General features: G+C 49.0%; 5 non-coding genes across 5 annotated transcripts; all 5 read right to left on the bottom strand.

The window, feature by feature from the left end:
- Nucleotides 1-4,263: 4,263 nt before the first annotated feature.
- Nucleotides 4,264-4,382, bottom strand: LOC139360322 (5S ribosomal RNA). Its single transcript, XR_011617645.1, has one exon. It is a non-coding gene; the product is annotated as a 5S ribosomal RNA (ribosomal RNA).
- A 2,791-nt stretch (nucleotides 4,383-7,173) lies between these two features.
- Nucleotides 7,174-7,292, bottom strand: LOC139360321 (5S ribosomal RNA). Its single transcript, XR_011617644.1, has one exon. It is a non-coding gene; the product is annotated as a 5S ribosomal RNA (ribosomal RNA).
- A 4,389-nt stretch (nucleotides 7,293-11,681) lies between these two features.
- LOC139360319 (5S ribosomal RNA) lies at nucleotides 11,682-11,800 on the bottom strand. Its single transcript, XR_011617642.1, has one exon. It is a non-coding gene; the product is annotated as a 5S ribosomal RNA (ribosomal RNA).
- Nucleotides 11,801-14,578: 2,778 nt separating this feature from the next.
- LOC139360318 (5S ribosomal RNA) lies at nucleotides 14,579-14,697 on the bottom strand. Its single transcript, XR_011617640.1, has one exon. It is a non-coding gene; the product is annotated as a 5S ribosomal RNA (ribosomal RNA).
- Nucleotides 14,698-19,052: 4,355 nt separating this feature from the next.
- On the bottom strand, nucleotides 19,053-19,171 carry LOC139360317 (5S ribosomal RNA). Its single transcript, XR_011617639.1, has one exon. It is a non-coding gene; the product is annotated as a 5S ribosomal RNA (ribosomal RNA).
- Between the last annotated feature and the right edge of the window lie 917 nt (nucleotides 19,172-20,088).

Genomic DNA, 20,088 nt, shown 5'->3' with positions numbered 1-20,088 from the left:
CCTCTTCGCCTGCTGCCTCTCCCGGCTGCCGAGCTCCCGAGCTTCCACCACGTCGGGCCCGCTCGGAACAGGGAGTGCTCCGAGGCGTCAGGGCCCACAGCCCACGATCCTGGGACCCCGTCGGGTCCTCCGCGCTGTCGCGCAGGTATTCTTTGGGATCCCTGCCGCTCAGGAATCCTGCGAGGCCCCCTCTTGCCCCCTCACCCAGAGTCGTCGAGGCTGGCGAAGGGCGAACAGCGTATTATCAAATGTCTTCTCTGACCACAACAAAATCGAGTTAAAAATCAATAATACAAGGAAAACTGATAAACTGACCTGTTTTCTTTTTGGAAAGTAAAGAACACACTGCTATGGTCTGAATGTCCCCCAAAATTTATATGCTGAAATTTATTTGCCAATATGATAGTATTAAGAGGTGGGCACTGGCCTGGGGTGGTGGCTAACGCTGTCATCCCAGCACTTTGGAAGGGAAAGGCAGTCAGATTGTTCGAGCCCAGGAGTTCAAGACCAGCCAGGGCAAAATGGCAAAACTTGTCTCTAGAATAAACACCAAATTCGGTGGGCGTGGTGGTGCAGGCCTGTAGTCCCAGCTACTCAGGAGGCTGAAGCAGGAGGACTGGTTGAGCCTGGGAGGTCAAGGCTGCAGTGAGCCATGATCAGGCTACAGGCTACTGCGCTGCCGTAGGGGCAATACAATGAGACCCTGTCTCAAAAAAAAAAAAAGGGTAAAAAGGTGGATTCTTTAGGAGGCGATTATCTCATGAGGGTAGAAGTCCTTATGGATGAAATTAGAGCCCTTAGAAAAGGACTTGAGTGGGTTCATTCCCTCCGTCTCCTCCGTGTGGGGACACAATGTTCTTCCCCTCTGAAAGATGAAGCAACGTTGTGTCATCTTGGAAGGAGAGACTGGGCCCTCCTTAGACACTGAATGGGCTGATGACTTGACCTTGGACACCCCAGCCTTGAGAACTGAGAGAAATAAATGTCTCTTTTTAATAAATTATCCAGTCTCAGGTATTTGAAGAGATTCAGATATTTTCTTAAACAACCAATGGGTTAAAGAAGAAACCACAAGAGAAATCAGAAAATACAGTTGGGTGTCAGTATCCACAGGGGATTGGTTCCAGGACCCCATAAGTAGGCCAAAATCCACACAGAGTCAAGTCTTGCAGTTGGCCCTGTAAAACCTGGGCATTAAAAAAGTTAGGCCGCTGTATCCTCAGGGTTTGCGCTCTGTGAAGACTGTATTTTCAATCTGCCTTTGGTTACAGATGCAGAATTAATGAAATCAGAGGACCTACTGTACTTATTGAAAACAATTCCTGTATAAGTGCACCCTTGCAGTTCAAACCCATGTTGTTCAAGGCTCAGCTGTACTCAGAAATGAATGAAAATGAAAACACAGCATAGCCAAACTTTGGGATGCAGTGAAAGCAGTGCTAACAGGGAAATTTATAGTGTGAAATGCTTACATGAAAAAAACCTAAAGAAAGCCAGGCGTCGCGGTTAATGCCTGTAATCCCAGCACTTTGGGAGGCTGAGGTGAGCCAATCACCTGAGGTCAGGAGTTCGAGACTAGCCTGAACAACAGGGAGAAACCCTGTCTCTGCTGAAAATACAAAATTAGCCGGTTGTGGTGGCAGGCGCCTGTAATCCCAGCGACTTGGGAGGCTGAAGCAAGAGAATTGCTTAAACCTGGGAGGCAGAGGTTGCAGTGAGCCGAGATCGCACCATTGCACTCCAGCCTGGCCAACAAGAGCGAGACTCCCTCTCAAAAGGAAACAAAACAAAAAACACCCAAAGGACCTCAAATTAGCACTCTAAATTTACACTTTAGGCACTAGAAAAGAACAAATTAAACCCTAGGAAGGAAAGAAAGAAAGATTAATTCAGAAATAAATAAAACAGAAAATACAAAAATGGAGAAAATCAACAAAACTGAAAGTTGGTTTTTTAAAAGATAAAATTGACAAACTTTATGGAGTGACTAAGAAAAAAAGAGAGAATACTCAAATTACTAAAATCAGAAATGGAAGTGGGGACATTACTATTGGATCCAGTCAAAATGAAAACGATTGGCAGGGTGAAGTGGCTCACACCTATAATCCCAGCACTTTGGGAGGCCGAGGCATGCAGATCACTTGAGGTTAGGAGTTCAAGACTAACCTGGCCAACATGGTGAAACCATCTCTACTAAAAATACAAAAAAAAAATAGCCGGGTGTGGTGGTAGGCCCCATGTAATCCCAGCTACTCGGGAGGTTCAGGCAGGTGAATCACTTTAGCTCAGGAGTTCAAGACCAGCCTGGGAGACATGGTCAAACCCGGTCTCTACAAAAAAAAAAAAAAAAAAAAAAAAAAAAAAGATAAAAAGGAAAGAAAAAAAATAAATTAATTAAAGAAAGAAAGAAAGAAAGAAAGAAGAAAATTCAGCCCATCTTGATGGCAAAAGCCTGTTGTCCCAGCTACTGAGGAGGCTGAGGTAGGAGGATCGCTTGAACCTGGGAGGTGGAGGTTGTAATGAGCCTAGATCACACCACTGCACTCTAGCCTGGGTGACAGATGAGATCCTGTCTCAAAGAAATAAATGAATAGGATTGTAAGAGAGTGCTAAGAACAATTGTACACCAACATATTGGATAACTTGGATGAAATGGACAAATTCCTAGGAACATGAACCCTACCAAGACTAAATCACAAAGAAAGTGAAAATCTGAATAGACGAGTAACTAGTAAGGAGACTGAATCAGTAACCCAATATCTCCTGCCAAAAAAAAAAAAAAAAAAAAAAAAAAAAAAAAGCCTTGGACTTGACTTCTCTATCAAATATTTAGAGAACGAATAGTAATCCTTGTTAATCCTGCCAAAACCTTGAAGAGGAGGGAGTATTCCCTAACTCATTCTATGAGGCTACAATTGCCCTGATACCAAAGCAAGACAAAGATTTTACAAGAGAAAACTGTAGAATAATATCCCATATGAAGATCGATGCCTAAAACTCCTCACCATATCCTAAGACTGTGAGGTGAAATTCATCACAGAAAAGGAAAGCCAAGCAGAAGCCTAAAACTATACCCCTAGTCTGACCGGGCGCTGGTGACTCACGCCTGTAATCCTAGCACTTTGGGTATCCTAGCACTTTGGGAAAGTGGGTGGATCGCCTGAAGTTGGGAGTTCCAGACCAAGACCAAGCTAACCAACATGGAGAAACCCCGTCTCTACTAAAAATACAAAATTAGCCAGGTGTGGTGGTGCATGCCTGTAATCCCAGCTACTCAGGAGGCTGAGGCAGGAGAATGGCGTGAACCCGGGAGGCGGAGCTTGCAGTGGGCCCAGATCTTGCCACTGCACTCCAGGTTGGGTGACAGAGTGAGACTCCGTCTGGAAGAAAAAGGAAAGAAAGAAAGAAACCAAGTAGGAAAGAAAGAAAGAAAGAAAGAAAGAAAGAAAGAAAGAAAGAAAGAAAGAAAGAAAGAAAGAAAGAAAGAAAGAAAGAAAGAAAGAAAGAAAGAAAGAAAGAAAGAAAGAGAGAGAAAGAGAGAGAGAGAAAGAAAGAGAGAGAAAGAAAGAGAGAGAAAGAAAGAAGGGAAAGATAGTAAGGGAAGAAAAAGAAAAGAATGAAAGTAAGAAGGAAAGAAAGAAAGGAAGAAAGAGGCAAAGACCGAAGAAAGAATGAAAGAAAGAAAGAAAGAGAAAGGAAGAAAGTGAGAAAGAAAGAAAAGCAAGAGAAAAGGAAAGAACGAAATAAAGAAAGAGAAAGAGAAAGAAAGAGACAGAGAGATAGGAGAAAGAAAGAAAGAAGGAAAGAAAAGAAAAGAGAAAGAAAGAAAACAAAGATAGCAAAGGAAGAAAAAGAAAAGAAGGAAAGAAAGAGAGAAAGAGTGAGAAAGAGAGAGAGAGAGAAAGAAGGAAAGAAAGAAAGAAAACAAAGAGAAAGAAAGAAGGAAGGAAAGAAAGAAAGAAAGAGTGATAGAGAGATAGAGAGGAAGGAAGAAAGGAAGGAAGGAAGAAAGAAAGAGAAAGAGAGAGAGACAAAGAAAGAAAGGAAAGATAGCAAGGGGAGAAACAGAAAAGAATGAAAGTAAGAAGGAAAGCACAAGAGAGAGAAAGAGCGAGATAGAAAGAGGGAGAGAGAGAAAGAAAGAAGGAAAGAAAGAAAGAAAGGAAAGAAAGAGAGAAAGAAGGAAAGAAAGAAAGAAGAGTGAGTGAGAGAAGGGAAGAAAGGAAGGTAGAAAAGAAAGAAAGAGAAGAAAGCAAGCCAAAAAGCCTACAGCACCCGGTATTCCCAGGCGGTCTCCCATCCAAGTACTAACCAGGCCCGACCCTGCTTAGCTTCCGAGATCAGACGAGATCGGGCGCGTTCAGGGTGGTATGGCCGTAGACGCCGGCAGAGGCGCCTGGCTGCCCCAAGAGCCCGGCCCAGCCATGCCCGCCGGCTTCCAGCCCGCACCGCCAGCCCGGGGTCGTCGTGCTCGGATCGGGATCCCGGAGCCTCTTCGCCTGCTGCCTCTCCCGGCTGCCGAGCTCCCGAGCTTCCACCACGTCGGGCCCGCTCGGAACAGGGAGTGCTCCGAGGCGTCGGGGCCCAGGGCCCACGATCCTGGGACCCCGGCGGGTCCTCCGCCCTGTCGTGGAGGTATTCTTTTGGATCCCTGGCCGCTGGGGAGCTCCTGCGAGGCCCCCTCTTGGCCCACACCCCCAGAGGCGTCAGGGCTGGCCAAGGGCGAACAGCCGGCCCAGCCGCGCCTGGCCTTTTTCTCACAACGCCCCCACCACGGTGGCTTGTCCCGACCAAGACCCGGCCGGTGGGCAAGAGGGCGTGGGGGCTGGGGTGTTGGGGGATGGCCCTGCTTTGCCCCGGGCTGGCACTAGAGCCGGCAGCCTGATCCCCGGCGAGAGGGGCTGAGAGAAACCCAGAAACACCCCACCACCACCAGCAGCAAATCCACAGCCCCACACACAGACACACCCGGGCGCTCGCGCGCGGGAACCCACACACGCGCGCGCGCTCAGACACAGACACAGACACACACACACACACACACACACACACACACACACATACGTGCACACACAAACGGCTTGAAGGAGAGCAAGGAAGAGATAGATGGAGAGATTGAAACCGAGGGAGGGAGAGAGACAGCGATCGAGAGAGACAGGGGAGGTGGAGAGGGAAAGAGACAGAGAATAGAGAGAGGGACAGAGAGAGCGAGAAAGACAGACAGAGAGGGAGAGACAGAGGAAAGGCGACAGAAATAGCGCGAGGTGCAGGGGCAAACCCAGAAGAGAGAGGGGCAGGGAGCTAGAGAGCGAGAGCGATAGAGCCTTGGAGAGGGAGCGCCCTGCTCCCGTAGGCAGGGCCCTTTTGAGCAGGCCGGGATAGGGTGGAGGGGGCTTGGGCTGGGCCAGAACAGGGTGGCCAGGCCGTCCATGCGAGAGGAGCAACGGAGCGCTGAGACGGGTTTTGTCTTGGATTAATTGCTTGCTTTGGGGGTGGGTTTCGTAGGCTCCTTCCTGTGTTGGCACCTCCCTGTGCTCTTGGTGCGGTGCGGTGGGCCCCTTGATTTGCAGAGTGCGCCCGCCCTTTTGGCGGGAGCCGTGGCACCGGGCGTGCCCACGGGGCCCGAGGCCTGGGTCTCTGGCGTGTCCTCGGGACTGGAGTTTACGCGAAGTTGGTGGCAATGGGAATCCGGGTGCACAGGGACTGTTTTCCTGGTTGCTGGCGAAGCAATGTCCTTCCCCCGGATAAAGCAGCCCCTGCGTTCTGGAGCGGAGGTCTCGGCTGGCGTCTGTGGCACCCGCTGGCCCTGCCCGCCCCTTCCCCCGGTTTGGAAGGTTGCGGCGGCGCCCGCCCGGTGAATGGATTGAATCGCCTGTGCGTTCCGGGAGCGGGAAGGCGCCGGGAACGGCAGGGAACCCGCGCCTGCGCCTTTGGGGTCCGGCCTCCTGCCCTCCAGGGCTGGAGCCGGGCTCCTGGCCGGGCGGCGGCGAGGCGCAAGCGGTGGGATGCTGCTGCCCGGTGGTGCTTTGGTGGCGGACCCCCAGGAGGAGGTCCCCGGCTGCGGCGGGGGTGTAGGCGGGCGACAAGGGGGGAGCAGAGTCCGGGGAGGTTGGGAAGCATGGCGATAGTAGGGGCAAGGGAGGGAGAGGGGAAGCCACAAAAGCCTACAGCAGGCCGGGCGCGGTGGATCACGCCTGTAATGCCAGCACTTTGGGAGGCCGAGGCGGGTGGATCACGAGGTCAGGAGATCCAGACCAGCCTGGCTAACACGGTGAAACCCCGTCTCCACTAAAACTACAAAACATGAGCCGGGCGTGGTGGCGGGCGCCTGTAGTCCCAGCTGCTTGGGAGGCTGAGGCAGGAGAATGGCGTGAACCCGGGAGGCGGAGCTTGCAGTGAGCCGAGATCTTGCCACTGCACTCCAGGCTGGGTGACAGCGAGACTCCGTCTGGAAGAAAAAGGAAAGACAGAAAGAAAGAAGGAAAGAAAGAAAGAAGGAAGGAAAGAAAGAAAGAAGGAAGGAAAGAAAGAAAGAAGGAAGGAAAGAAAGAAAGAAGGAAGGAAAGAAAGAAAGAAAGGAGCAAAAAGAGAAGAAAGAAAGAAAGAAAGAAAGAAAGAAAGAGAAAGGAAGAAAAGAAAGTGAGAAAGAAAAGCAAGAAACAAGGAAAGAATGAAATAAAGAAAGAGAGAGAAAGAAAGGGACAGAGAGATAGGAGAAAGAAAGAAAGAAGGAAAGAAAGAAAGAAGAAAGAACGAGAAGAAAGAAAAGGAAGATAGCAAGGGAAGAAAAAGAAAAGAATGAAAGAAGGAAAGAAAGAAAGAGCAAGCAAGAGAGAGGGAGAGAGAAAGAAAGAAGGAAAGAAAGGAGGAAGGATAGAAAGAAAGATAGGTAGAAAGAAAGAAAGAAGGAAAGACAGCAGAACGAAAGAAAGAAAGAGAGAGAGACAAAGAAAGAAAGGAAAGATAGCAAGGGAAGAAACAGAAAAGAATGAAAGTAAGAAGGAAAGCAAAAGAGAGAGAAAGAGCGAGATAGAGGGAGAGAGAGAAAAAAGGAAAGAAAGAAAGAAAGAAAGGAAAGAAAGAGAGAAAGAAGGAAAGAAAGAAAGAAGAGTGAGTGAGAGAAGGGAAGAAAGGAAGGTAGAAAAGAAAGAAAGAGAAGAAAGCAAGCCAAAAAGCCTACAGCACCCGGTATTCCCAGGCGGTCTCCCATCCAAGTACTAACCAGGCCCGACCCTGCTTAGCTTCCGAGATCAGACGAGATCGGGCGCGTTCAGGGTGGTATGGCCGTAGACGCCGGCAGAGGCGCCTGGCTGCCCCAAGAGCCCGGCCCAGCCATGCCCGCCGGCTTCCAGCCCGCACCGCCAGCCCGGGGTCGTCGTGCTCGGATCGGGATCCCGGAGCCTCTTCGCCTGCTGCCTCTCCCGGCTGCCGAGCTCCCGAGCTTCCACCACGTCGGGCCCGCTCGGAACAGGGAGTGCTCCGAGGCGTCAGGGCCCACAGCCCACGATCCTGGGACCCCGTCGGGTCCTCCGCGCTGTCGCGCAGGTATTCTTTGGGATCCCTGCCGCTCAGGAATCCTGCGAGGCCCCCTCTTGCCCCCTCACCCAGAGTCGTCGAGGCTGGCGAAGGGCGAACAGCGTATTATCAAATGTCTTCTCTGACCACAACAAAATCGAGTTAAAAATCAATAATACAAGGAAAACTGATAAACTGACCTGTTTTCTTTTTGGAAAGTAAAGAACACACTGCTATGGTCTGAATGTCCCCCAAAATTTATATGCTGAAATTTATTTGCCAATATGATAGTATTAAGAGGTGGGCACTGGCCTGGGGTGGTGGCTAACGCTGTCATCCCAGCACTTTGGAAGGGAAAGGCAGTCAGATTGTTCGAGCCCAGGAGTTCAAGACCAGCCAGGGCAAAATGGCAAAACTTGTCTCTAGAATAAACACCAAATTCGGTGGGCGTGGTGGTGCAGGCCTGTAGTCCCAGCTACTCAGGAGGCTGAAGCAGGAGGACTGGTTGAGCCTGGGAGGTCAAGGCTGCAGTGAGCCATGATCAGGCTACAGGCTACTGCGCTGCCGTAGGGGCAATACAATGAGACCCTGTCTCAAAAAAAAAAAAAGGGTAAAAAGGTGGATTCTTTAGGAGGCGATTATCTCATGAGGGTAGAAGTCCTTATGGATGAAATTAGAGCCCTTAGAAAAGGACTTGAGTGGGTTCATTCCCTCCGTCTCCTCCGTGTGGGGACACAATGTTCTTCCCCTCTGAAAGATGAAGCAACGTTGTGTCATCTTGGAAGGAGAGACTGGGCCCTCCTTAGACACTGAATGGGCTGATGACTTGACCTTGGACACCCCAGCCTTGAGAACTGAGAGAAATAAATGTCTCTTTTTAATAAATTATCCAGTCTCAGGTATTTGAAGAGATTCAGATATTTTCTTAAACAACCAATGGGTTAAAGAAGAAACCACAAGAGAAATCAGAAAATACAGTTGGGTGTCAGTATCCACAGGGGATTGGTTCCAGGACCCCATAAGTAGGCCAAAATCCACACAGAGTCAAGTCTTGCAGTTGGCCCTGTAAAACCTGGGCATTAAAAAAGTTAGGCCGCTGTATCCTCAGGGTTTGCGCTCTGTGAAGACTGTATTTTCAATCTGCCTTTGGTTACAGATGCAGAATTAATGAAATCAGAGGACCTACTGTACTTATTGAAAACAATTCCTGTATAAGTGCACCCTTGCAGTTCAAACCCATGTTGTTCAAGGCTCAGCTGTACTCAGAAATGAATGAAAATGAAAACACAGCATAGCCAAACTTTGGGATGCAGTGAAAGCAGTGCTAACAGGGAAATTTATAGTGTGAAATGCTTACATGAAAAAAACCTAAAGAAAGCCAGGCGTCGCGGTTAATGCCTGTAATCCCAGCACTTTGGGAGGCTGAGGTGAGCCAATCACCTGAGGTCAGGAGTTCGAGACTAGCCTGAACAACAGGGAGAAACCCTGTCTCTGCTGAAAATACAAAATTAGCCGGTTGTGGTGGCAGGCGCCTGTAATCCCAGCGACTTGGGAGGCTGAAGCAAGAGAATTGCTTAAACCTGGGAGGCAGAGGTTGCAGTGAGCCGAGATCGCACCATTGCACTCCAGCCTGGCCAACAAGAGCGAGACTCCCTCTCAAAAGGAAACAAAACAAAAAACACCCAAAGGACCTCAAATTAGCACTCTAAATTTACACTTTAGGCACTAGAAAAGAACAAATTAAACCCTAGGAAGGAAAGAAAGAAAGATTAATTCAGAAATAAATAAAACAGAAAATACAAAAATGGAGAAAATCAACAAAACTGAAAGTTGGTTTTTTAAAAGATAAAATTGACAAACTTTATGGAGTGACTAAGAAAAAAAGAGAGAATACTCAAATTACTAAAATCAGAAATGGAAGTGGGGACATTACTATTGGATCCAGTCAAAATGAAAACGATTGGCAGGGTGAAGTGGCTCACACCTATAATCCCAGCACTTTGGGAGGCCGAGGCATGCAGATCACTTGAGGTTAGGAGTTCAAGACTAACCTGGCCAACATGGTGAAACCATCTCTACTAAAAATACAAAAAAAAAATAGCCGGGTGTGGTGGTAGGCCCCTGTAATCCCAGCTACTCGGGAGGTTCAGGCAGGTGAATCACTTTAGCTCAGGAGTTCAAGACCAGCCTGGGAGACATGGTCAAACCCGGTCTCTACAAAAAAAAAAAAAAAAAAAAAAAAAAAAAAAGATAAAAAGGAAAGAAAAAAAATAAATTAATTAAAGAAAGAAAGAAAGAAAGAAAGAAGAAAATTCAGCCCATCTTGATGGCAAAAGCCTGTTGTCCCAGCTACTGAGGAGGCTGAGGTAGGAGGATCGCTTGAACCTGGGAGGTGGAGGTTGTAATGAGCCTAGATCACACCACTGCACTCTAGCCTGGGTGACAGATGAGATCCTGTCTCAAAGAAATAAATGAATAGGATTGTAAGAGAGTGCTAAGAACAATTGTACACCAACATATTGGATAACTTGGATGAAATGGACAAATTCCTAGGAACATGAACCCTACCAAGACTAAATCACAAAGAAAGTGAAAATCTGAATAGACGAGTAACTAGTAAGGAGACTGAATCAGTAACCCAATATCTCCTGCCAAAAAAAAAAAAAAAAAAAAAAAAAAAAAAAAAAAGCCTTGGACTTGACTTCTCTATCAAATATTTAGAGAACGAATAGTAATCCTTGTTAATCCTGCCAAAACCTTGAAGAGGAGGGAGTATTCCCTAACTCATTCTATGAGGCTACAATTGCCCTGATACCAAAGCAAGACAAAGATTTTACAAGAGAAAACTGTAGAATAATATCCCATATGAAGATCGATGCCTAAAACTCCTCACCATATCCTAAGACTGTGAGGTGAAATTCATCACAGAAAAGGAAAGCCAAGCAGAAGCCTAAAACTATACCCCTAGTCTGACCGGGCGCTGGTGACTCACGCCTGTAATCCTAGCACTTTGGGTATCCTAGCACTTTGGGAAAGTGGGTGGATCGCCTGAAGTTGGGAGTTCCAGACCAAGACCAAGCTAACCAACATGGAGAAACCCCGTCTCTACTAAAAATACAAAATTAGCCAGGTGTGGTGGTGCATGCCTGTAATCCCAGCTACTCAGGAGGCTGAGGCAGGAGAATGGCGTGAACCCGGGAGGCGGAGCTTGCAGTGGGCCCAGATCTTGCCACTGCACTCCAGGTTGGGTGACAGAGTGAGACTCCGTCTGGAAGAAAAAGGAAAGAAAGAAAGAAACCAAGTAGGAAAGAAAGAAAGAAAGAAAGAAAGAAAGAAAGAAAGAAAGAAAGAAAGAAAGAAAGAAAGAAAGAAAGAAAGAAAGAAAGAAAGAAAGAAAGAAAGAAAGAAAAAAGAAAGAAAGAAAGAAAGAGAGAGAAAGAGAGAGAGAGAAAGAAAGAGAGAGAAAGAAAGAGAGAGAAAGAAAGAAGGGAAAGATAGTAAGGGAAGAAAAAGAAAAGAATGAAAGTAAGAAGGAAAGAAAGAAAGGAAGAAAGAGGCAAAGACCGAAGAAAGAATGAAAGAAAGAAAGAAAGAGAAAGGAAGAAAGTGAGAAAGAAAGAAAAGCAAGAGAAAAGGAAAGAACGAAATAAAGAAAGAGAAAGAGAAAGAAAGAGACAGAGAGATAGGAGAAAGAAAGAAAGAAGGAAAGAAAAGAAAAGAGAAAGAAAGAAAACAAAGATAGCAAAGGAAGAAAAAGAAAAGAAGGAAAGAAAGAGAGAAAGAGTGAGAAAGAGAGAGAGAGAGAAAGAAGGAAAGAAAGAAAGAAAACAAAGAGAAAGAAAGAAGGAAGGAAAGAAAGAAAGAAAGAGTGATAGAGAGATAGAGAGGAAGGAAGAAAGGAAGGAAGGAAGAAAGAAAGAGAAAGAGAGAGAGACAAAGAAAGAAAGGAAAGATAGCAAGGGGAGAAACAGAAAAGAATGAAAGTAAGAAGGAAAGCACAAGAGAGAGAAAGAGCGAGATAGAAAGAGGGAGAGAGAGAAAGAAAGAAGGAAAGAAAGAAAGAAAGGAAAGAAAGAGAGAAAGAAGGAAAGAAAGAAAGAAGAGTGAGTGAGAGAAGGGAAGAAAGGAAGGTAGAAAAGAAAGAAAGAGAAGAAAGCAAGCCAAAAAGCCTACAGCACCCGGTATTCCCAGGCGGTCTCCCATCCAAGTACTAACCAGGCCCGACCCTGCTTAGCTTCCGAGATCAGACGAGATCGGGCGCGTTCAGGGTGGTATGGCCGTAGACGCCGGCAGAGGCGCCTGGCTGCCCCAAGAGCCCGGCCCAGCCATGCCCGCCGGCTTCCAGCCCGCACCGCCAGCCCGGGGTCGTCGTGCTCGGATCGGGATCCCGGAGCCTCTTCGCCTGCTGCCTCTCCCGGCTGCCGAGCTCCCGAGCTTCCACCACGTCGGGCCCGCTCGGAACAGGGAGTGCTCCGAGGCGTCGGGGCCCAGGGCCCACGATCCTGGGACCCCGGCGGGTCCTCCGCCCTGTCGTGGAGGTATTCTTTTGGATCCCTGGCCGCTGGGGAGCTCCTGCGAGGCCCCCTCTTGGCCCACACCCCCAGAGGCGTCAGGGCTGGCCAAGGGCGAACAGCCGGCCCAGCCGCGCCTGGCCTTTTTCTCACAACGCCCCCACCACGGTGGCTTGTCCCGACCAAGACCCGGCCGGTGGGCAAGAGGGCGTGGGGGCTGGGGTGTTGGGGGATGGCCCTGCTTTGCCCCGGGCTGGCACTAGAGCCGGCAGCCTGATCCCCGGCGAGAGGGGCTGAGAGAAACCCAGAAACACCCCACCACCACCAGCAGCAAATCCACAGCCCCACACACAGACACACCCGGGCGCTCGCGCGCGGGAACCCACACACGCGCGCGCGCTCAGACACAGACACAGACACACACACACACACACACACACACACACACACACACACATACGTGCACACACAAACGGCTTGAAGGAGAGCAAGGAAGAGATAGATGGAGAGATTGAAACCGAGGGAGGGAGAGAGACAGCGATCGAGAGAGACAGGGGAGGTGGAGAGGGAAAGAGACAGAGAGGCAGAGATAGAGAGAGGGACAGAGAGAGCGAGAAAGACAGACAGAGAGGGAGAGACAGAGGAAAGGCGACAGAAATAGCGCGAGGTGCAGGGGCAAACCCAGAAGAGAGAGGGGCAGGGAGCTAGAGAGCGAGAGCGATAGAGCCTTGGAGAGGGAGCGCCCTGCTCCCGTAGGCAGGGCCCTTTTGAGCAGGCCGGGATAGGGTGGAGGGGGCTTGGGCTGGGCCAGAACAGGGTGGCCAGGCCGTCCATGCGAGAGGAGCAACGGAGCGCTGAGACGGGTTTTGTCTTGGATTAATTGCTTGCTTTGGGGGTGGGTTTCGTAGGCTCCTTCCTGTGTTGGCACCTCCCTGTGCTCTTGGTGCGGTGCGGTGGGCCCCTTGATTTGCAGAGTGCGCCCGCCCTTTTGGCGGGAGCCGTGGCACCGGGCGTGCCCACGGGGCCCGAGGCCTGGGTCTCTGGCGTGTCCTCGGGACTGGAGTTTACGCGAAGTTGGTGGCAATGGGAATCCGGGTGCACAGGGACTGTTTTCCTGGTTGCTGGCGAAGCAATGTCCTTCCCCCGGATAAAGCAGCCCCTGCGTTCTGGAGCGGAGGTCTCGGCTGGCGTCTGTGGCACCCGCTGGCCCTGCCCGCCCCTTCCCCCGGTTTGGAAGGTTGCGGCGGCGCCCGCCCGGTGAATGGATTGAATCGCCTGTGCGTTCCGGGAGCGGGAAGGCGCCGGGAACGGCAGGGAACCCGCGCCTGCGCCTTTGGGGTCCGGCCTCCTGCCCTCCAGGGCTGGAGCCGGGCTCCTGGCCGGGCGGCGGCGAGGCGCAAGCGGTGGGATGCTGCTGCCCGGTGGTGCTTTGGTGGCGGACCCCCAGGAGGAGGTCCCCGGCTGCGGCGGGGGTGTAGGCGGGCGACAAGGGGGGAGCAGAGTCCGGGGAGGTTGGGAAGCATGGCGATAGTAGGGGCAAGGGAGGGAGAGGGGAAGCCACAAAAGCCTACAGCAGGCCGGGCGCGGTGGATCACGCCTGTAATGCCAGCACTTTGGGAGGCCGAGGCGGGTGGATCACGAGGTCAGGAGATCCAGACCAGCCTGGCTAACACGGTGAAACCCCGTCTCCACTAAAACTACAAAACATGAGCCGGGCGTGGTGGCGGGCGCCTGTAGTCCCAGCTGCTTGGGAGGCTGAGGCAGGAGAATGGCGTGAACCCGGGAGGCGGAGCTTGCAGTGAGCCGAGATCTTGCCACTGCACTCCAGGCTGGGTGACAGCGAGACTCCGTCTGGAAGAAAAAGGAAAGACAGAAAGAAAGAAGGAAAGAAAGAAAGAAGGAAGGAAAGAAAGAAAGAAGGAAGGAAAGAAAGAAAGAAGGAAGGAAAGAAAGAAAGAAAGAAAGGAGCAAAAAGAGAAGAAAGAAAGAAAGAAAGAAAGAGAAAGGAAGAAAAGAAAGTGAGAAAGAAAAGCAAGAAACAAGGAAAGAATGAAATAAAGAAAGAGAGAGAAAGAAAGGGACAGAGAGATAGGAGAAAGAAAGAAAGAAGGAAAGAAAGAAAGAAGAAAGAACGAGAAGAAAGAAAAGGAAGATAGCAAGGGAAGAAAAAGAAAAGAATGAAAGAAGGAAAGAAAGAAAGAGCAAGCAAGAGAGAGGGAGAGAGAAAGAAAGAAGGAAAGAAAGGAGGAAGGATAGAAAGAAAGATAGGTAGAAAGAAAGAAAGAAGGAAAGACAGCAGAACGAAAGAAAGAAAGAGAGAGAGACAAAGAAAGAAAGGAAAGATAGCAAGGGAAGAAACAGAAAAGAATGAAAGTAAGAAGGAAAGCAAAAGAGAGAGAAAGAGCGAGATAGAGGGAGAGAGAGAAAAAAGGAAAGAAAGAAAGAAAGAAAGGAAAGAAAGAGAGAAAGAAGGAAAGAAAGAAAGAAGAGTGAGTGAGAGAAGGGAAGAAAGGAAGGTAGAAAAGAAAGAAAGAGAAGAAAGCAAGCCAAAAAGCCTACAGCACCCGGTATTCCCAGGCGGTCTCCCATCCAAGTACTAACCAGGCCCGACCCTGCTTAGCTTCCGAGATCAGACGAGATCGGGCGCGTTCAGGGTGGTATGGCCGTAGACGCCGGCAGAGGCGCCTGGCTGCCCCAAGAGCCCGGCCCAGCCATGCCCGCCGGCTTCCAGCCCGCACCGCCAGCCCGGGGTCGTCGTGCTCGGATCGGGATCCCGGAGCCTCTTCGCCTGCTGCCTCTCCCGGCTGCCGAGCTCCCGAGCTTCCACCACGTCGGGCCCGCTCGGAACAGGGAGTGCTCCGAGGCGTCAGGGCCCACAGCCCACGATCCTGGGACCCCGTCGGGTCCTCCGCGCTGTCGCGCAGGTATTCTTTGGGATCCCTGCCGCTCAGGAATCCTGCGAGGCCCCCTCTTGCCCCCTCACCCAGAGTCGTCGAGGCTGGCGAAGGGCGAACAGCGTATTATCAAATGTCTTCTCTGACCACAACAAAATCGAGTTAAAAATCAATAATACAAGGAAAACTGATAAACTGACCTGTTTTCTTTTTGGAAAGTAAAGAACACACTGCTATGGTCTGAATGTCCCCCAAAATTTATATGCTGAAATTTATTTGCCAATATGATAGTATTAAGAGGTGGGCACTGGCCTGGGGTGGTGGCTAACGCTGTCATCCCAGCACTTTGGAAGGGAAAGGCAGTCAGATTGTTCGAGCCCAGGAGTTCAAGACCAGCCAGGGCAAAATGGCAAAACTTGTCTCTAGAATAAACACCAAATTCGGTGGGCGTGGTGGTGCAGGCCTGTAGTCCCAGCTACTCAGGAGGCTGAAGCAGGAGGACTGGTTGAGCCTGGGAGGTCAAGGCTGCAGTGAGCCATGATCAGGCTACAGGCTACTGCGCTGCCGTAGGGGCAATACAATGAGACCCTGTCTCAAAAAAAAAAAAAGGGTAAAAAGGTGGATTCTTTAGGAGGCGATTATCTCATGAGGGTAGAAGTCCTTATGGATGAAATTAGAGCCCTTAGAAAAGGACTTGAGTGGGTTCATTCCCTCCGTCTCCTCCGTGTGGGGACACAATGTTCTTCCCCTCTGAAAGATGAAGCAACGTTGTGTCATCTTGGAAGGAGAGACTGGGCCCTCCTTAGACACTGAATGGGCTGATGACTTGACCTTGGACACCCCAGCCTTGAGAACTGAGAGAAATAAATGTCTCTTTTTAATAAATTATCCAGTCTCAGGTATTTGAAGAGATTCAGATATTTTCTTAAACAACCAATGGGTTAAAGAAGAAACCACAAGAGAAATCAGAAAATACAGTTGGGTGTCAGTATCCACAGGGGATTGGTTCCAGGACCCCATAAGTAGGCCAAAATCCACACAGAGTCAAGTCTTGCAGTTGGCCCTGTAAAACCTGGGCATTAAAAAAGTTAGGCCGCTGTATCCTCAGGGTTTGCGCTCTGTGAAGACTGTATTTTCAATCTGCCTTTGGTTACAGATGCAGAATTAATGAAATCAGAGGACCTACTGTACTTATTGAAAACAATTCCTGTATAAGTGCACCCTTGCAGTTCAAACCCATGTTGTTCAAGGCTCAGCTGTACTCAGAAATGAATGAAAATGAAAACACAGCATAGCCAAACTTTGGGATGCAGTGAAAGCAGTGCTAACAGGGAAATTTATAGTGTGAAATGCTTACATGAAAAAAACCTAAAGAAAGCCAGGCGTCGCGGTTAATGCCTGTAATCCCAGCACTTTGGGAGGCTGAGGTGAGCCAATCACCTGAGGTCAGGAGTTCGAGACTAGCCTGAACAACAGGGAGAAACCCTGTCTCTGCTGAAAATACAAAATTAGCCGGTTGTGGTGGCAGGCGCCTGTAATCCCAGCGACTTGGGAGGCTGAAGCAAGAGAATTGCTTAAACCTGGGAGGCAGAGGTTGCAGTGAGCCGAGATCGCACCATTGCACTCCAGCCTGGCCAACAAGAGCGAGACTCCCTCTCAAAAGGAAACAAAACAAAAAACACCCAAAGGACCTCAAATTAGCACTCTAAATTTACACTTTAGGCACTAGAAAAGAACAAATTAAACCCTAGGAAGGAAAGAAAGAAAGATTAATTCAGAAATAAATAAAACAGAAAATACAAAAATGGAGAAAATCAACAAAACTGAAAGTTGGTTTTTTAAAAGATAAAATTGACAAACTTTATGGAGTGACTAAGAAAAAAAGAGAGAATACTCAAATTACTAAAATCAGAAATGGAAGTGGGGACATTACTATTGGATCCAGTCAAAATGAAAACGATTGGCAGGGTGAAGTGGCTCACACCTATAATCCCAGCACTTTGGGAGGCCGAGGCATGCAGATCACTTGAGGTTAGGAGTTCAAGACTAACCTGGCCAACATGGTGAAACCATCTCTACTAAAAATACAAAAAAAAAATAGCCGGGTGTGGTGGTAGGCCCCTGTAATCCCAGCTACTCGGGAGGTTCAGGCAGGTGAATCACTTTAGCTCAGGAGTTCAAGACCAGCCTGGGAGACATGGTCAAACCCGGTCTCTACAAAAAAAAAAAAAAAAAAAAAAAAAAAAAAAGATAAAAAGGAAAGAAAAAAAATAAATTAATTAAAGAAAGAAAGAAAGAAAGAAAGAAAGAAGAAAATTCAGCCCATCTTGATGGCAAAAGCCTGTTGTCCCAGCTACTGAGGAGGCTGAGGTAGGAGGATCGCTTGAACCTGGGAGGTGGAGGTTGTAATGAGCCTAGATCACACCACTGCACTCTAGCCTGGGTGACAGATGAGATCCTGTCTCAAAGAAATAAATGAATAGGATTGTAAGAGAGTGCTAAGAACAATTGTACACCAACATATTGGATAACTTGGATGAAATGGACAAATTCCTAGGAACATGAACCCTACCAAGACTAAATCACAAAGAAAGTGAAAATCTGAATAGACTAGTAACTAGTAAGGAGACTGAATCAGTAACCCAATATCTCCTGCCAAAAAAAAAAAGCCTTGGACTTGACTTCTCTATCAAATATTTAGAGAACGAATAGTAATCCTTGTTAATCCTGCCAAAACCTTGAAGAGGAGGGAGTATTCCCTAACTCATTCTATGAGGCTACAATTGCCCTGATACCAAAGCAAGACAAAGATTTTACAAGAGAAAACTGTAGAATAATATCCCATATGAAGATCGATGCCTAAAACTCCTCACCATATCCTAAGACTGTGAGGTGAAATTCATCACAGAAAAGGAAAGCCAAGCAGAAGCCTAAAACTATACCCCTAGTCTGACCGGGCGCTGGTGACTCACGCCTGTAATCCTAGCACTTTGGGTATCCTAGCACTTTGGGAAAGTGGGTGGATCGCCTGAAGTTGGGAGTTCCAGACCAAGACCAAGCTAACCAACATGGAGAAACCCCGTCTCTACTAAAAATACAAAATTAGCCAGGTGTGGTGGTGCATGCCTGTAATCCCAGCTACTCAGGAGGCTGAGGCAGGAGAATGGCGTGAACCCGGGAGGCGGAGCTTGCAGTGGGCCCAGATCTTGCCACTGCACTCCAGGTTGGGTGACAGAGTGAGACTCCGTCTGGAAGAAAAAGGAAAGAAAGAAAGAAACCAAGTAGGAAAGAAAGAAAGAAAGAAAGAAAGAAAGAAAGAAAGAAAGAAAGAAAGAAAGAAAGAAAGAAAGAAAGAAAGAAAGAAAGAAAGAAAGAAAAGAAAGAAAGAAAGAAAGAGAGAGAAAGAGAGAGAGAGAAAGAAAGAGAGAGAAAGAAAGAGAGAGAAAGAAAGAAGGGAAAGATAGTAAGGGAAGAAAAAGAAAAGAATGAAAGTAAGAAGGAAAGAAAGAAAGGAAGAAAGAGGCAAAGACCGAAGAAAGAATGAAAGAAAGAAAGAAAGAGAAAGGAAGAAAGTGAGAAAGAAAGAAAAGCAAGAGAAAAGGAAAGAACGAAATAAAGAAAGAGAAAGAGAAAGAAAGAGACAGAGAGATAGGAGAAAGAAAGAAAGAAGGAAAGAAAAGAAAAGAGAAAGAAAGAAAACAAAGATAGCAAAGGAAGAAAAAGAAAAGAAGGAAAGAAAGAGAGAAAGAGTGAGAAAGAGAGAGAGAGAGAAAGAAGGAAAGAAAGAAAGAAAACAAAGAGAAAGAAAGAAGGAAGGAAAGAAAGAAAGAAAGAGTGATAGAGAGATAGAGAGGAAGGAAGAAAGGAAGGAAGGAAGAAAGAAAGAGAAAGAGAGAGAGACAAAGAAAGAAAGGAAAGATAGCAAGGGGAGAAACAGAAAAGAATGAAAGTAAGAAGGAAAGCACAAGAGAGAGAAAGAGCGAGATAGAAAGAGGGAGAGAGAGAAAGAAAGAAGGAAAGAAAGAAAGAAAGGAAAGAAAGAGAGAAAGAAGGAAAGAAAGAAAGAAGAGTGAGTGAGAGAAGGGAAGAAAGGAAGGTAGAAAAGAAAGAAAGAGAAGAAAGCAAGCCAAAAAGCCTACAGCACCCGGTATTCCCAGGCGGTCTCCCATCCAAGTACTAACCAGGCCCGACCCTGCTTAGCTTCCGAGATCAGACGAGATCGGGCGCGTTCAGGGTGGTATGGCCGTAGACGCCGGCAGAGGCGCCTGGCTGCCCCAAGAGCCCGGCCCAGCCATGCCCGCCGGCTTCCAGCCCGCACCGCCAGCCCGGGGTCGTCGTGCTCGGATCGGGATCCCGGAGCCTCTTCGCCTGCTGCCTCTCCCGGCTGCCGAGCTCCCGAGCTTCCACCACGTCGGGCCCGCTCGGAACAGGGAGTGCTCCGAGGCGTCGGGGCCCAGGGCCCACGATCCTGGGACCCCGGCGGGTCCTCCGCCCTGTCGTGGAGGTATTCTTTTGGATCCCTGGCCGCTGGGGAGCTCCTGCGAGGCCCCCTCTTGGCCCACACCCCCAGAGGCGTCAGGGCTGGCCAAGGGCGAACAGCCGGCCCAGCCGCGCCTGGCCTTTTTCTCACAACGCCCCCACCACGGTGGCTTGTCCCGACCAAGACCCGGCCGGTGGGCAAGAGGGCGTGGGGGCTGGGGTGTTGGGGGATGGCCCTGCTTTGCCCCGGGCTGGCACTAGAGCCGGCAGCCTGATCCCCGGCGAGAGGGGCTGAGAGAAACCCAGAAACACCCCACCACCACCAGCAGCAAATCCACAGCCCCACACACAGACACACCCGGGCGCTCGCGCGCGGGAACCCACACACGCGCGCGCGCTCAGACACAGACACAGACACACACAGACACACACACACACACACACACACACACACACACACATACGTGCACACACAAACGGCTTGAAGGAGAGCAAGGAAGAGATAGATGGAGAGATTGAAACCGAGGGAGGGAGAGAGACAGCGATCGAGAGAGACAGGGGAGGTGGAGAGGGAAAGAGACAGAGAGGCAGAGATAGAGAGAGGGACAGAGAGAGCGAGAAAGACAGACAGAGAGGGAGAGACAGAGGAAAGGCGACAGAAATAGCGCGAGGTGCAGGGGCAAACCCAG

Source organism: Macaca nemestrina, chromosome 1 (genome assembly GCF_043159975.1).
Source record: "Macaca nemestrina isolate mMacNem1 chromosome 1, mMacNem.hap1, whole genome shotgun sequence".
NCBI lineage: Eukaryota > Metazoa > Chordata > Mammalia > Primates > Cercopithecidae > Macaca > Macaca nemestrina.
The sequence above is the reverse complement of the archived record's forward strand: the minus strand, read 5'-3'. Positions and strand labels throughout refer to the sequence as shown.